Source organism: Neopelma chrysocephalum, unplaced genomic scaffold (genome assembly GCF_003984885.1).
Source record: "Neopelma chrysocephalum unplaced genomic scaffold, ASM398488v2 Primary Assembly neopelma1_103b, whole genome shotgun sequence".
In the NCBI taxonomy this organism is placed as follows: Eukaryota; Metazoa; Chordata; class Aves; order Passeriformes; family Pipridae; genus Neopelma; species Neopelma chrysocephalum.
Genome location: NW_020897767.1, coordinates 4,776,359 through 4,791,068, shown reverse-complemented (window position 1 = coordinate 4,791,068; position 14,710 = coordinate 4,776,359). Strand labels below are relative to the sequence as shown.

The following is a 14,710-nucleotide window of genomic DNA, read 5'->3' as shown; positions in this document are numbered from 1 at the left end:
CAACAAATGAATGCATTGGTAAATCAAGCCCAACAATAGAACATTAGTCAAACAACAACAAAATGATTCATAGATTTAAGCATTCCTGTTGATGATTAAAATACCTAATCCTGTACTTATGAACTTGATCATTTCCTTGCTGTGAGGAACAAGAGCCATGTGGTAATTGCTGCCTTCTTTAAGTCACCAAAGCAGATTTAATGTGCTCAAAGTGAAGCTCTCGCTGTTTTAAAGCCATGCAAAATGATTGCAACCTTTTTTGGCACCTATCAATAAAAAATGGGGTTTTAGTGATATTAAAAGATGAAAATCACTTTCTTTTACTTACTGACATCTCCTTTTTGAAGTTAACTTTGTGATTAAAAAGAGAAGAGCAACTTTTTGTCACTTTTGAAAGATGGATGGATTAAAAGCACATATCACTGCTGCAAACAGGCTGCAGATCTTCATCAATATAAATCCACAAAGCATTTGACTGTGCCAGGGAAACACATTCTCAAATTTTCATTCCATGAAGAGATTACAGGAACTTAAAAGGCAAATAGCCATTGATTGTTACTACACAAATTGCCAAGGGAAGGAGAAAAAGCAGACGCTTAAACTATTCCTTTAAAAATCTCTTCCTTAACTTGTGATCCTTCTTACTGAAATTCTGAGCACTGTTAAAAATTTTATGGAGTCTGTGCTATGTTTTCCCCCTTGAACTTTCTTTTATTTTGCAGATCAATCAAACTTCATAGAAACTATTTTGTTTTTCATTGAGCACAGCAAGCAGCATCTTCTGTACTCTTTGTTGGCATATTTTGTCACTGAAGGGCCTGTTGAGTGTTCTGAATACAGCAGGTACATTGTTTGTATTCCATACTACAGTACCCTACAGGCTCATTGATCCTGACTCCTTGTAATAACCAACAGGTTTTCCCTTATATACATACTTAAGCCTGTGATAACTGTCTCTGGAGTGAGTAGCTACAATTATTATAAGGTAATCATTATTACCTTGGCACTCAGGAATTCAAGCTACAGACCAGATCCCCTCTATCAAGTCAGAGCTTTCTCTGCCACAGAAAACTTCCAACCCTTGAGCAACCAACTATGCAGGGAAATAGGAAGGAAAATAATGAAGTTTCAGCCAATACCATGGCCACTATGAGAGGCCATTGCCTCATGTGCCAAGGACTCCATTTCACACAGACTAACTAGACCTTTTCATGCCTTTCAGAACATCAATAAACCTCCTGATTTTCTTAAAAGTATCAAGCACCCACAATTTTTAACATAAACTTATTTTCAAAACGTTTTTTACAAGAAATATGAATGAATACCATGAATTCTAATTAACTTCAAAACACTAATAAAAGCTTTATCCTGCAGTGTTTTGGAATGAGTATCTTTTTTTTCCCATGAAAACATCTGTCTTTAGATGACTCTCTGAGGAGACAAGAGAAGTTTTAGCATGATATTCTAACAGTAAATTATACTGCAGCTGCTGACACACATCTCTTTTAAATAAAAGCTTAAGAGGTAAAAAGAATTAGTAAGCTTCTTTACCATGCCATGGCTATTTATTCCAGGTAACATTAGATGTGCTTTCAAAGGTTGTGACCAGTTATACTCATGTATCAGCACAGGGGTTATTTCCTGCCCACTGGACACTCTGTCCAGAGCAAAGGGTGGGAGAACACCCCAGGAAGAATAACGAGGATCTCTGAAGAAGATTCCCCATTTGAACTCTGTGATTTCAGGAAGCACAGTGCTCTCTTTCTCCCTTGGGCATTTTCCTGCCTGGACCCACAGGTCTCCTGCATCTCAGCACCACCTTCCCCCCCTCCACAGCCAGAAGGTACTTGATCAACTGTTGTTTTTTCCCAGGTTCATCAACTACCTGTGCTTTGCAGGTAGCACAGGAGGGTTACCATGAGAAGATCACAGAGATGCCTCTCATTCAAATGCAGGGACTCTTCAAATTTTAATTTATTTTTCTTTTAAATCATGTTTTGTTTGTTCTTAATTTCCAGTAATTATTTTAAATCTATATCACAATAAAATCAATTTTTTTAAAATCCTATGCTCTAATTCTATAACATTGTCTGACCTTTCTCTCCATACAGAATGGATTTAGTAGAGGTTTCTGCAACTCTCTTCTTAAAATACATAGCATTGGAAAACCAGCAAAGCCTACATTCATATTTAAAAGGGCAGAGTCTCTGTGATGTCTTGCTAAAGGGCTAATATCAGATTGTTTTTAAAATTTCAATTTTTTAATTTACAAATATTCTAGTCTTCTGTATACAGCAAAATTTAAAACCATTAAGATTAGTTTTTATTAAAAACTCCCCAAGTTTTTGGCCAATGCTTATTAAGAAAGAACAAAATCAATCATCACGTTATAGTTTTCCCCCCAATAATGTAATTTTTAACATCCAGATGCAAGTACCTTCCTTACCAAATTTAACTAGAAAATTCCACTGATAAAAAAATATCTCTATTGGCTTTGCTCAAGAAAACCACTAATTGTGCCAAAAATACCTGTGTAAGAGTCTTGCTCCCTCATAGCTCACCTGAGAAAAACCTAAGTACAAACTAAGTACTCAGGCTGTGCTGCAGACTGACAGCTGAACCCCAGCACCTACTTGCACTAAGGTCTCTAGAAATACGTGTATAACTGCAGTAGAATCTATAAAATCCTAATTATCAGCTTGTTACTAATGTTAAACTTTGTTCTGATTATAGTTTTCCCCCATACTGGAATTACAAATATGCAAGCCTCAGTTATGGTCACACTTCCAGGCATGATGGGACTGCCCAAAGAGAGGCAACGAGTAGTGGCTTTTTAAAATTAAAACTACGTTTTCTCTAGCACAGGTCAGCTTAGCACAACAAACAGTCTCTGTTACACCTAAGGCACAAAATGCATCTTTGATGTATGTTTAGCACTATAATCAACATTTCCAAGCTACTTGCCAGCAGAACTCACAGTGCTGAACATCAGCACTGTCAGCTCCTTGGAAACCTCTGACACGTTTTACATAGTCCAAATAGATTATTGTCTCCATTAATAACCCTTTCATGCAGGGAGACAAGCTCTTGAGCAGAAATTCAGGATGGAACATGTATTACAGCTGAAGGAGATCAGTGCACAGTGGGTTCTTGCACAGTCAGCATGGGATGGCTGAGTTGAGTCCACCTCTCCTTGAGGCAGCACCACCACCAGCGACGAGACAAGAAACGACAAAACAACTCCAACCAAACCCGAAGAAACCCCCTGTAATTTCTATTTGAGTTAAATGGTTTTAGATATTATGGAGTCTGTGACTTGCTCATCCAGACCTCAAAATCACACAAAACACCAAATAAATTCTGGATAATGCAACAATTCACTAAACTGCTACTAATCTTTTCTGTGCTTCTACCACCAAAAATGCCCTCTACAAGAGAAAATAACAAATCTCACCAAGAATTAGTCGCTAACAACAACTCTTTTTGAAGGCAGATAAATTATTTTGGAAGTCTAGAATTCCTAATCACACTCTTTGTCAAGCCCCTAAATGCACAGCTGTGCCTTCGTTAGGGAAAAAGAACGATGTGAGCAGCACTTTCACAGCTGAAGTCAGAAGCAAAGGCCTGCAGATGCACCAGTTAACAAGAACTGTATTTCACTCACATTCCTTTTGGTTAGGAGATGATTGTAACTCGTGCTAATGTGAGCCAAAAGTAATTTTTACTTTAATTTCCAGTCCACATATTGAAAAGAGCTTCCTGGGTTCTTTGGTGAACACCGACAGTGGTTCTATAAGATGAACAGGCTGACTTTCCACATGGAAAGACACTGGAGAGACAAAAGACTTTGAAAGCATTTATGGCTTCTTTTACATCAGGATGGACACAGATGTCTATAGAGCTGGTGTCCAAAACCACCCAGCTGCTGGGCAGCTCTGTGTGACTTTACTTCAGACCCAGCTTCTCTCTCTGGCTGCTTTCTGGGCACTTGCATGTGATTTTATGTCCATCCTTAGGGAGGTATCATGTGTACAATGTATATCCTTTGATACACAGCAAGGGTTCTTTATGACTTTGTGATGAGTCTTGGAAAACCTGAGGCATTTTCCAAATGGCTCCTCCCAGCTGTCAACCATTTTGGCATCAGAAAGGAAAAATTTCCTGGAGTGGCAGAACAATTTTTTTATTACAAGTAATGTATGGACTTTTTAAGGGATGTAAATCACAAGATTGTAAATTTCTGCATTTGATACAAAATCTGTATCCCACAAATTTAATAGTTTTAGCACTGGAATGATTCATGTCTTTGCTACAGTTTTAAGACAACATCAAGATATCTGGCACATATTGGTGGACTTCAAAATTTTTCAAACAGTAGAAAGGCTGATTCTCTGTGGGGATCATGTAAGGGCATTTTTTTTTGTCTTTCATCTAGTTCTCCTTTGTAAATCCAGACAAGACACATGTGTAGGAGCCAGTAACCTTTTCAGTGTGAGAGGAAGCATCCATTATCCTCTTTACCTCATCTGAATAGTAACCCACATCATGTCACTAAAAGCCATGTTGATATTTAAAGCTTTTTTTTTTTTTCCATTAAGCTCAAGAGGGGGAAATTATAGTTTGAAGAGCACAGTGTTTTAACAGACATTGTGACCAACATCAGATTTAGGGTTTGGAGTTTTTTCTCTTCACTAAAAATCAAAACATCCAGCTCCCACGTGAAGGGCACGAAGTCAACCCAGGTTTTCCTGAAGGTCTAGTATATCACTTTACTTTTTTTTTCCCCATCATAGGACATCCAAGTTTACCAAAAAGCAGAAGTATGGGCCCCAAACTGTGCCCACTTAAATTTATGAGCAATTCACTGATTAATTTTTAACATAAATTATAAGTGTCAGCTCATGGCAGAAGGCAGAACAGTTGTGCTTCACAGAAGTATTTTTAGTTACCACACACCTTAAATGTGAGTCCTCAGGATGTCTGAACAGTTTTGTTTTAATGTAACTGTGCTCATTTTATGTAACAATTTGCAGAACAGAACTTACTCCCATCCTTTCTTATCCTCTTGGTGTCAGTGCGTGCCATTAGTTTGAGAATTTAAAACTATATTCATGTCTTTCTTGTAGAAACCTAAAAATTACCTGCACATAAATGTTTCATGAAATTCTGCTTCATTGTCTTCAATGGATTAAAGAAGCTCAATTTGCTAAAAGACAACTAAATGTTCTGCTACTTCAGAATTGTGAACTATTCTCTTTTTTTTTATCTGTAAGCCCATGTCGCTTTCCACAATACCTTGAATCCAACTGGAACTTTTCTACCATAAATATTGTAAAGTGGAACAAATAATGTGACTTCATATTGGTTTCGTTCAAGAATTTACTTTAGTAAGTAAACAAGATCTGAATGCTCATTAAATGGAGATGTTTATTTTTAAGAAATAAATGATAAGTCAATAACAAAGCCTGTAACTAAACAAATTATTATAAAAATGATGGCACAACCAGTCCAGGGCACAAGGTATTATTTTGGGATACCTGCTTTTAGTTTGAAACCATCCCCCTTTGTCCTATCACTATCTGCCTGTGTAAAATACCACTAAAAGCAGGAGAAAAAAGTATGCAAGGAGCATTTCTGAATAGGCAGTGTGTGTTCCAGATTCCCAGAAAAATGGGGCAGAGCAACTAACAGCTCCCATCCTTCAGCAAAAGGCAGTTCACCTCTTACATGTCCACTTTTCTCAAAGTCCATAGGTCACAGCTCCTGTGCCCCTGCTCCAAAAAGAACCCCTGGGGGTCAGCAGGCTTTGGCTGGGACCCCGCTGCCTTTGTAGTTGTGTGAGAAGGGCACAGAACTGATGCAAAGAGCTGTAGCTGGACTCACCTCTGCTAAAATTCTAGGAGATGCACATCATTAAGAGAGGGAAAAAGTCAATTAAACAAGTGGCATGTCTTCAATCTGATTTTGAAAGAGGCTATCAAATATGCAAGACCATTAGAAAGTATCTTAGACAGCAACAAATTGTGCTGGATTGCCTGCTGGTAATTAAATAGGACATTTGTTTAAAAGACCATATTTAGTTCTTAATGAGTGAGGATTTTGACCTTCCTTGTAGTGGGGCAAAGAGATGTGTTTGGAGCTTAAACTATTATGAATTATTCTTTTATTTTAAAACACAGACATTTTCTCTCTTATTGATCTTGGAATGTGACATCATCTCTTAAGGAACCTCACATGAGGGTGGAAACCAAGCTGAAAAGTCAGAAAAGTGTCACTCTGCACTGGCTAAACCTATTTTTGGAATCATTATATGTTCTGCTGCTAATTCCTCCTCTTTTTTAATCTTGGTGGTCATCACTTTCTTTGAGAAAATGGGAAGGCTGACAATGGTGCATCGTTCCAATAATCCATTCCATGTACACATTATCTTCCAAACAGCATTTTTAACAGTTTGCTACATGTAAACTGATTTTAAAAAGCACTAGATAGGCAAAAATTATTTTAGAAAGATGCTAAATATAGTCTCAGAAAGTTTGATTTCACAGGATATGTTCTACCATGATATCCCACCCTTGGAAAAGAGACAGAGAGCAGCCAATACAACTACAGCATCCTTATTCAACAGGAAACATTATTGATTTGCACAGTGGGTCAGGTCACAACCTGAACTTTAAATATAGCTAGTTCTTCTCCACATGGAGTATTGTCTTAAAAAAAAGTTCCCAAATCAACAAATCAATCACCTTTGCATATGTAAATGCTTAAACAGCACTTGAATATGAATGATTAAAAAAAAAAAAAAGGTACATTTTTGATTCAGATAGGCCCAGTCCAGAAACCTAAAATCAAGAAAATGTTGCCTAACATTCCAGTAGGATTCAGGTGTCATTGTAAACAATTTATGTTTTTCTCTATTTGCACACTGCTTACAGGCTGTTGCCCGTGCACAACAATGATGCTTTCAATACATCCATTTCTACAAAAGACAAAATATTCTTAGGTTATGGGATCTACTGGTAAACTCTTTCCTTATATGAGTCAATGCAGTGGGAACACGTTCCTACTCTTTGATGCACTTACTCCCAGAGAATACTGACTTAAAACAGGTCTGCTTTACTATCCCTCATATAAAGGCTTATTTTGAATCTTGTTACTGACTGGTCTCTGTGTTTTCCCAGTTTCTGTTCTTACTTGATTGCTTCCAGTCATTCTTTTTACTTGCCATTTACTGTCTGTACTTTCCCATGGTACCACTTCTTTTTTTTTTTCCCTCTCTCCCACAATTTTTAACTCTTTCCATCTCATCTCACAGTATTTTAATCTATACATTTGACAGATAAATTATAGGCATTACTCCTGTGAGTTAAAGATTAAGTCACACTCTCTCAACACAGATTTTTGTGGAGAACTGAAATGACTGAAATCTGAGAGGATGTAATGGATTCTGAAAACCAGTTTTTGTACGCTCTGTGCATGTTCTTGCTTCTGAGAGGAAGAGCAAGAGTTATTTCTCAATGTGTCAAAGCAAACTTCTTCACACCACTGAATAGTATCAATCTCACTTAAAATTGCTGGTGACATCTTGACTTGTTTATCATAGTCTCAGAAATGATGGCAACTTTTAATTTTTAAACTATATTACGCAATTTGAAAATGACTTAGACTTTTTGATTATACGGCTTCATGAGCTTAAAACTGAAAAATGCAAGAACTGGGAAGTGGTAAGAAATTAAAGCCCTTGTCTAGAGGAACAAAATTATGAGTTTTTTCTTTTCAGCTATAAATTCCATTTTGTGAAAAGTCAGAATAAGCTATATTCCCTACACAGGTGATCAGGCAGGTGGATGTTGTGTAGAGGCATTATATATTCCAGGTGGGAATACACCTACTCCAACTCCCAGGATTTACCACTTTGGTTACCAACACACAACTAATTGCCGAGCTGGGAACAAGCAAGAGACCGGAATTGACTCTTTGCCACGAGAATGCAAATGAAAAGTCTCCTGGAGCTTCAAGTGTTTGCTACAATAAATGTTTAACTGTTTATTGCACAGGGAAAAGTGCCCCAGGAGCAAAGGCACCCTCCACGCAGAACAGCTTGTAGTTTGCTCATTTGTTTATTCACCTTGGGAAGATAAGGAGCTGGGAAGTCAAATCCCCTCAGGCAAGGAGTGTAAGAACTTGAAACCAAGTCTCCTAACTTAGCTTGGCTGAGGGCTCCGGAGGCAGAAAACTGACAACTGCACTTCTGACAAATTATGTGACGTTAGCCCCGGAATTTGCTCTTTTCTGGCTCCTTTTCTGTCTTCAATTTGATACCATTCTACAAATTTAAGTTGACATTATAAATCGCTCTAGGAGGACCCAAATCACGTTTTTCAGCACATGTGCCTGTCAATTTTTTATTCCTCACTTCAAACACCAGGTTGCCCAATTATTTTAAAACTGTTGTTTGAAGCAATGAATAGGCAAATAATGTCACTGGAAAAAGAGGCCATGGGAATTTAATGACATGTTTTATTGATGGACAGACCCCTCAGATGTGTTTTTATTCAGCAGACATAATTTTACTATTAGTTAATGCAAGAAATACTAATTAAATTATTTTGCTATAGGTCTAAATTTAATAGTTTCTGTATACCTTAACAAAGAAAAAAAATGCCCAAAGGGAAACTGAAAAAAGCATTATTCCTTCTAAATAAGAATTCAGTATGTCTAAGCTATCCCCGCTCCCTGAATATTGGAGGTGATAGTGAAGACAGACCTAGTGCTTCGTTCTCCCTATGCCTCAAGGTTACCAGTGTCTTGCAAGCATTTGGTGCCTGGCCTCAATCTCTCCCCTGTGAAAAGCTGACTCTGATGCCTAAATATTGAAAATGCAATTAAGATTTACCCTGTGATGAGAACTAACGGGAGCCAGGCAGCAGTTACAACTCCTGCTCACAGGCTGAGTTTGTGAGTGTCAGGGGTTTTTGCCATGTGAATTTATCTGGAACTCCTGATACAGAGGCTATGGCCAGAGAGTATTTATCTTCATAGAAGTATTTTGAGATTTATTCTTACAAAAAGCATCTTACAATTCTTATGTAAGATAATTCCTTAAAGAGTTTTATTAGCTAATCGGTTTATTAACAGGCAAAAATAATCAGGTAACTCTACACAGTTAATCAACAGAAAGATCATAAAAAGTGTTGAATAAAACTGAAAAGGGGATGTTTATAGTAAGAGTTTCAATGTTTGTTTACTCAGAGGGCAGCCTCAAAACAGCAGGCAACAATAAATACCATTCAACCTAAATCCCTGGAAAGTAGAACAAAGCTTTCTCTGATCATTCCATCACATCCCCTATGTCACTGTAGCTGTTTTAATCACATTTGTGCAGCCCTGAAGATGAGCCTGACTACCATCATGACTAACTGGACCTCTTAACTACCATCATGTTGTCTCAAACATGACAGATAAACGTCTGCTACATCTGTGCATTTTATTAGGCAGCAGGATCACAGAAAAACTGAAATATTTGAGTTAAAATCTTTACTCCTCTCTCTCATAACAAAGAACTCCATGGTGCGACCATCCAACACTGCATTTCCCATTGTAAGTGTGGTTTCTGTGACCTGAAGAAATTTTATGTATTTAAATATGCGTTCAAAATAGGAAAACTAACCAGTGTTTGTATTCAGGGAGGCCATGCCTGACCAACACTTGATTTTGCCAGTAAGGAACAGTATTCAACATTTTCTCACAGGAAAATGGATACTGCAACTGAAATGGAAATACTGGTTGGGAGTAGACAAGATATACATTTCTCCCTCAGTGGACAGGACAACAACACTCTCTACAAACCATGCACTACATAATGATCTGCTATCATATATTATTATCATATATGGCCAAACATTTAAATCCTACACTTAATTTGCCACATAGTCAATGTTGGTACCTTAACAAGAGTGTTCATTTGTGAATTCTAGCCTAAAAAATCTCTTTAGCAACAGGCCATAAAGGTAGGATGAAATCACATCACTCAAATGTCTTCCACTGCTCTATCCCCCCACCAGCCTCCTTTAATTTGCTTTTCTGCAACAGGATTTTGTGATGGAAAGTTATTAAATCACCAAGCCCATCACTTCTTTGTCTTGACAGCAGAATAGACTAAATGACCTTGGCTAATTTCAACGAGCCACATCATGCTCTATTAAGGCAAAAGGATGGGAAAGACAGTAATGTACAAGAAATTGGATATTTGGATGGTGAAATGAGGAGATACCAAAGAACACAAAATAAGCTTTCACCCAGATAAATGTAGCTCCTTATTAGCAGCCCTGTTGCAAAGCGAAAACACCTATGATTGTTTTATTTTAGTGCCTACACTTTTTTCTCTTTGCTTTCTCAGCCACAAGTAAAAGCCTTGATGCTGAAAACAGAGCAGTTGCAGTGGGAATCATTCCCAACGTTACCTGACGGTTTTAACAGCTCCACTGGTAAATCAGGAGCACTGGGAGCTTTCCTGGGGCCCCAAGGATTCAGTAACCTCATGTGACACTTTGTACATCACATTCTTAAAGGATGAGTGATTTAAAGCTTGTCAGAGTAAACCAAATGAGTTTACAGGGAATTTTTTGCTGGTGTGCATTTCTGGAAGGACTGTTTCCTTCCAGAAACAGTCACATGAGCAAATGGAGCAACATTTACAATTCTTGACTATTTTAGGTTTTCTTTATTGCCTTGTTACAAAATTGCATGAGAAACAAACAAAAAAACCCAAACCAAACCAAAAGCTTTTTTTTTAAAAAACAAGGAAGACTAGGATCTAAATAAAGGTCCATAACTTTCAGTTCTATATTTTTTCCTTATTCTTCAAAGGTCTGAAGTTTCCATGAAATTCTGAAATTTGTATTTTCCCCTCTGGTAAACCCTACTTAAAATTTCTCAGTGTTCAAGCTGTAGAAGGACCAGAACAAAAACATGATTCAGTAATAGCAGCATTTATCTTCATCTTATGATAACAATTCATTCAAAGAGCCTAAACAGGCAAGTAATACACTGATTATAGGCAGCTACAAACAGAACAATTTTCGGCCAAATCTTCTCTATGTGTTCTGCAGTTTTTTATCACTAAATGATCCAGAGTTTGTTTTTTTAATATTTTATTGATTACAGATTTTATAGATTATGGTTCAGATCACAAATAAAGATCCAAATAATCTGAGGACTTGGAAGGATTCTATTTGTGCTGGTATTTTTTTCAGTATTCTTTTAGCATTTTCTGGCTGGAATATCTAAAATTTTAGCACAGCTATTCCAGTAGCTATTAATAATAATAACAACTTTTTCCTTAATAATCTAATCCTTTACCTACTCAAGGCCAGGTTACTACAACCAATCCGTGATGGATATTTGCCTAAGCTCTTCCTAAAACTTTTTAAAAAAAAGAAAAAAAAAGGGAAGAAGAAGAAGAAGTATTTTAACCTTCAAAAAGACCTCAAAATGAGAGACTGGCACAAGCTGCAGCCACATGACACCAGCTTTAACTGACCACAGCCAGCCCCCTTCAGGGATGCCCCTGGTGAGCTCATCCAGGGTTTACGGACGCAGGACTGGGATGAACGACATGAAGGAAATACTCAGAGCTAAACAATTAAGTTTGCAAGAATTTGGCAGCTCCCCCGTGCAAGAAGAGTTCTCAGCTCATTGCATGGCTGAGCTTTAAAAGTGGCTGCAAATGCAACTGAAATAAAGGCCTGGCTCTCAAAAAAAACCCAAAAAACCTGGAGAATTGTGCCAAAGAAAGAAGCTTAATTGTCAAGAGTAACTCTGGATCTGTCTTCTACTAGAACTAATAGAGCTTGGCTTTAGTTTTGGCATTGGTAAATTTTATCTGAGCCTTATCAACCCTCCAAAGAGCTGATGGCAGGAACTCCTCCATTGAGCAGGACTGGATTGTGGTGGAAACAACTATCTGATAAATCAGAGAAAGCTTAACAGTCTCATCCCAGTCTAAGCTTTATAGAAAGGGTTGGTAGATACTTTGATCCCTTGTTTATTCGGACTCTTGAAAGGATTTTTAATCAGTCAAAAAATAACAAGGAATCCAAATACAGATGTCTTATCACTATGATATGCTCTGAGTTTCAAATTCAGTGAACTACTCGCCCCCTTCTCCTCAGAAGGACATTGAATCACATAATCTGAAACAACCATACATAATAAAACATTTTTTATTTCATATTGCCACAACCCCTCCTGAATTTATGCATTACATTCACCAGCAAAAACGTATATGTGTCTGAAATAAAAGATGATGAGACAGGAATGTCATTGTATTTACTACTATTTCCTTGAAATTTCCCACACATTACCATTTCACACTGCAGATATGACCATTTTTTCACTTGCCAGGGAAAAGTGCATGCCTGAGCATATCCCTAAAATTTGCAATATAACGAGTTAACATAAGAATGTTAAATTTAAAGAAAGAAATTAGAATAGTTCCAGTTACTGAATGCCAAATCTCCATTAGTTCTTAACCATTACTAGAAGCTTTCACCCATTTAGAGTGACCTGAGCACTGAAATGGTCTTTACCCTGGTCACAGCCCCCATATTTCACCATAACTTATTTTCCTGGTGCTTGGAGTGTGACTTTACAGAGCACTGTCAGTGTCACCAGCAATAGATTATTTTAAAATCGTCAGCTCTGTGACCAACTGAGTTGTTTGCAATTGAATATTGAAAATTGCTATCTTCTTCAATCACTAATTTCACATGAAAGATGTTAATTAAAGTGGAACATATTGAGGATGCCACTTTTGTGATTAATATAAGGAAAAAGCTATTTGGCTGGGTATTTGAAGTCACTTTGCAGCTTTTGGCCACACAGATGAGCTAAATATATGATTTGTGTGTTCAAGACTCAGAAGGTACAGCAGAATGATTCAATGGTTACCCAAGCATTGTTCTGATATATGTAGAGAGAACAATTACAACTATAAAATATTCATACCAAATATTTAATACATAGGAACGTAATGAGACATTAGTAGCAGTTGTTTGTATCAAATCACGTGATCATAATGTAAAATTACTGTTTTCCGTATTTATTTTCTGCGCTGACAGAAATGTGTCCACTGATAATTTCCAGTACTGCCTCTAATAAGCAAGTCAAAATATGTAATTTCCACAAAAATCAGTATTAATAAGTTGTTAACCATTTCCTAGATGAGCTACTGCGAGACTTCATTACCTACGTGCTCTGGGTGGCAGAGACTAAATGTTTGTTTAGTGTGTTTAACTAAATTCTATAGTGATTTATTAGAGCAGACATTAATTTTTCCATTGGGCAGTTTTCATATTCATATATGATAATAAAGAAAGGAGTGGGAATCAACATCAACCTTACAAGGTGCATTAGAGCTTAAATTAAAAGGACGTGAATAAAGATTGGGTATTTTATGTGCTATCCCATTCCAAAGTACAGGCTACATGTACAAAATGTTACAATGAAAAGCAAACGTATTTCATTTCCACTAACACAGGATTTTATTTTTAGCCTATTTATATCTAATTACTTTAATGTCCTGATTTAAAGAGTTAAAACACAATAAAAATACAAGACAGTTCTAATGCAATGATTATTCAGCACCGGAAGTTTTTAATCCTCTGCCATTTAACCCAGAGTAATTTATACATACATGAATTTTTTAAGACTATATACATTTAAACAGTGCTTAATGGATTAATACTGTCCTCTGAAAAACACTCACCTGCATCAACAGAAGGCTTCAGTATGGGCCAAAGACTGCTTTGGCCAGTTTAATTTATGAGGTTTTTTTGGATTCTGGGACCAGTGCTAAAACCAATATGCTGACACAAATTTTAATTTTGTATAATGCTCATTGAACAAGGACTAATCAAAAGTTGAGCCTTCAAGAAGAGAAATGATTCCTATCACTGTGAATAAGAACTGTCATATATTTTATGACAGCCTGTATCCTCACCTGGTTATATAAAAATAACCATTTGTAGTTTTGTGAAGTCAGCAGTATTACACTGACTAATTCCAGATGGCATTTGGGTTTTTTCTTATTTTAATTTGTTTTTTCCATGTGGCTTATTTTCAGTGCCGACTTAGATTTTACTCTGACAGCTCCAAAAATACGCCCACATGAAATTTTAAATTCTAATTTAACTTTCTGAACTATACCATTAATTGTATCTTTTACTGTATATTGTCATGTTGGATTGTGGCAGAAGTCCCAGGACCTGTCTCTGAGCTTCTGGTTTTGAACATGAGATCTGTTGAGGTTCATCAACAATCATTCATCTAGAAATCTACTGATAGAAAAAAACTGACTTATGGTATTGAAGATTTGGACTTATAACTATCCCCAAGGCAGACCTCAGTAAGTCATCTGAGCAGTAGAGCTATTAAAAGAGCTGACCTCCATCACCTTCTGCTCAAGATTTCTCATTGTCAGAATTTGGTAACTACACTCCTAAACAGTAGATCATTAGAGTAAAATCTTCCCAAAAGCAGGTCTTCAACCCAAAATAATACTCTTAGCAAATTTAATATATTTTTCAGTGTTTTTCTTTGGCTTTTTTGTTTAAAAAAAAGTTATAAGGAAAAAAAAAATCCTAGCAAACAGCGTGCTGCTCAAACGCTGCTCACTACAAAACAGCTTCCTCATCCTTCTTTTGATATAACT

At 36.9% G+C, this 14,710-nt stretch overlaps 1 protein-coding gene across 7 annotated transcripts in view; it reads right to left on the bottom strand.

Annotated features, from left to right (window-relative positions):
• The window catches only part of LRP1B (LDL receptor related protein 1B), a 677,950-nt gene that overhangs the window by 387,758 nt on the left and 275,482 nt on the right, over nucleotides 1-14,710 (bottom strand). The window lies entirely within an intron of this gene.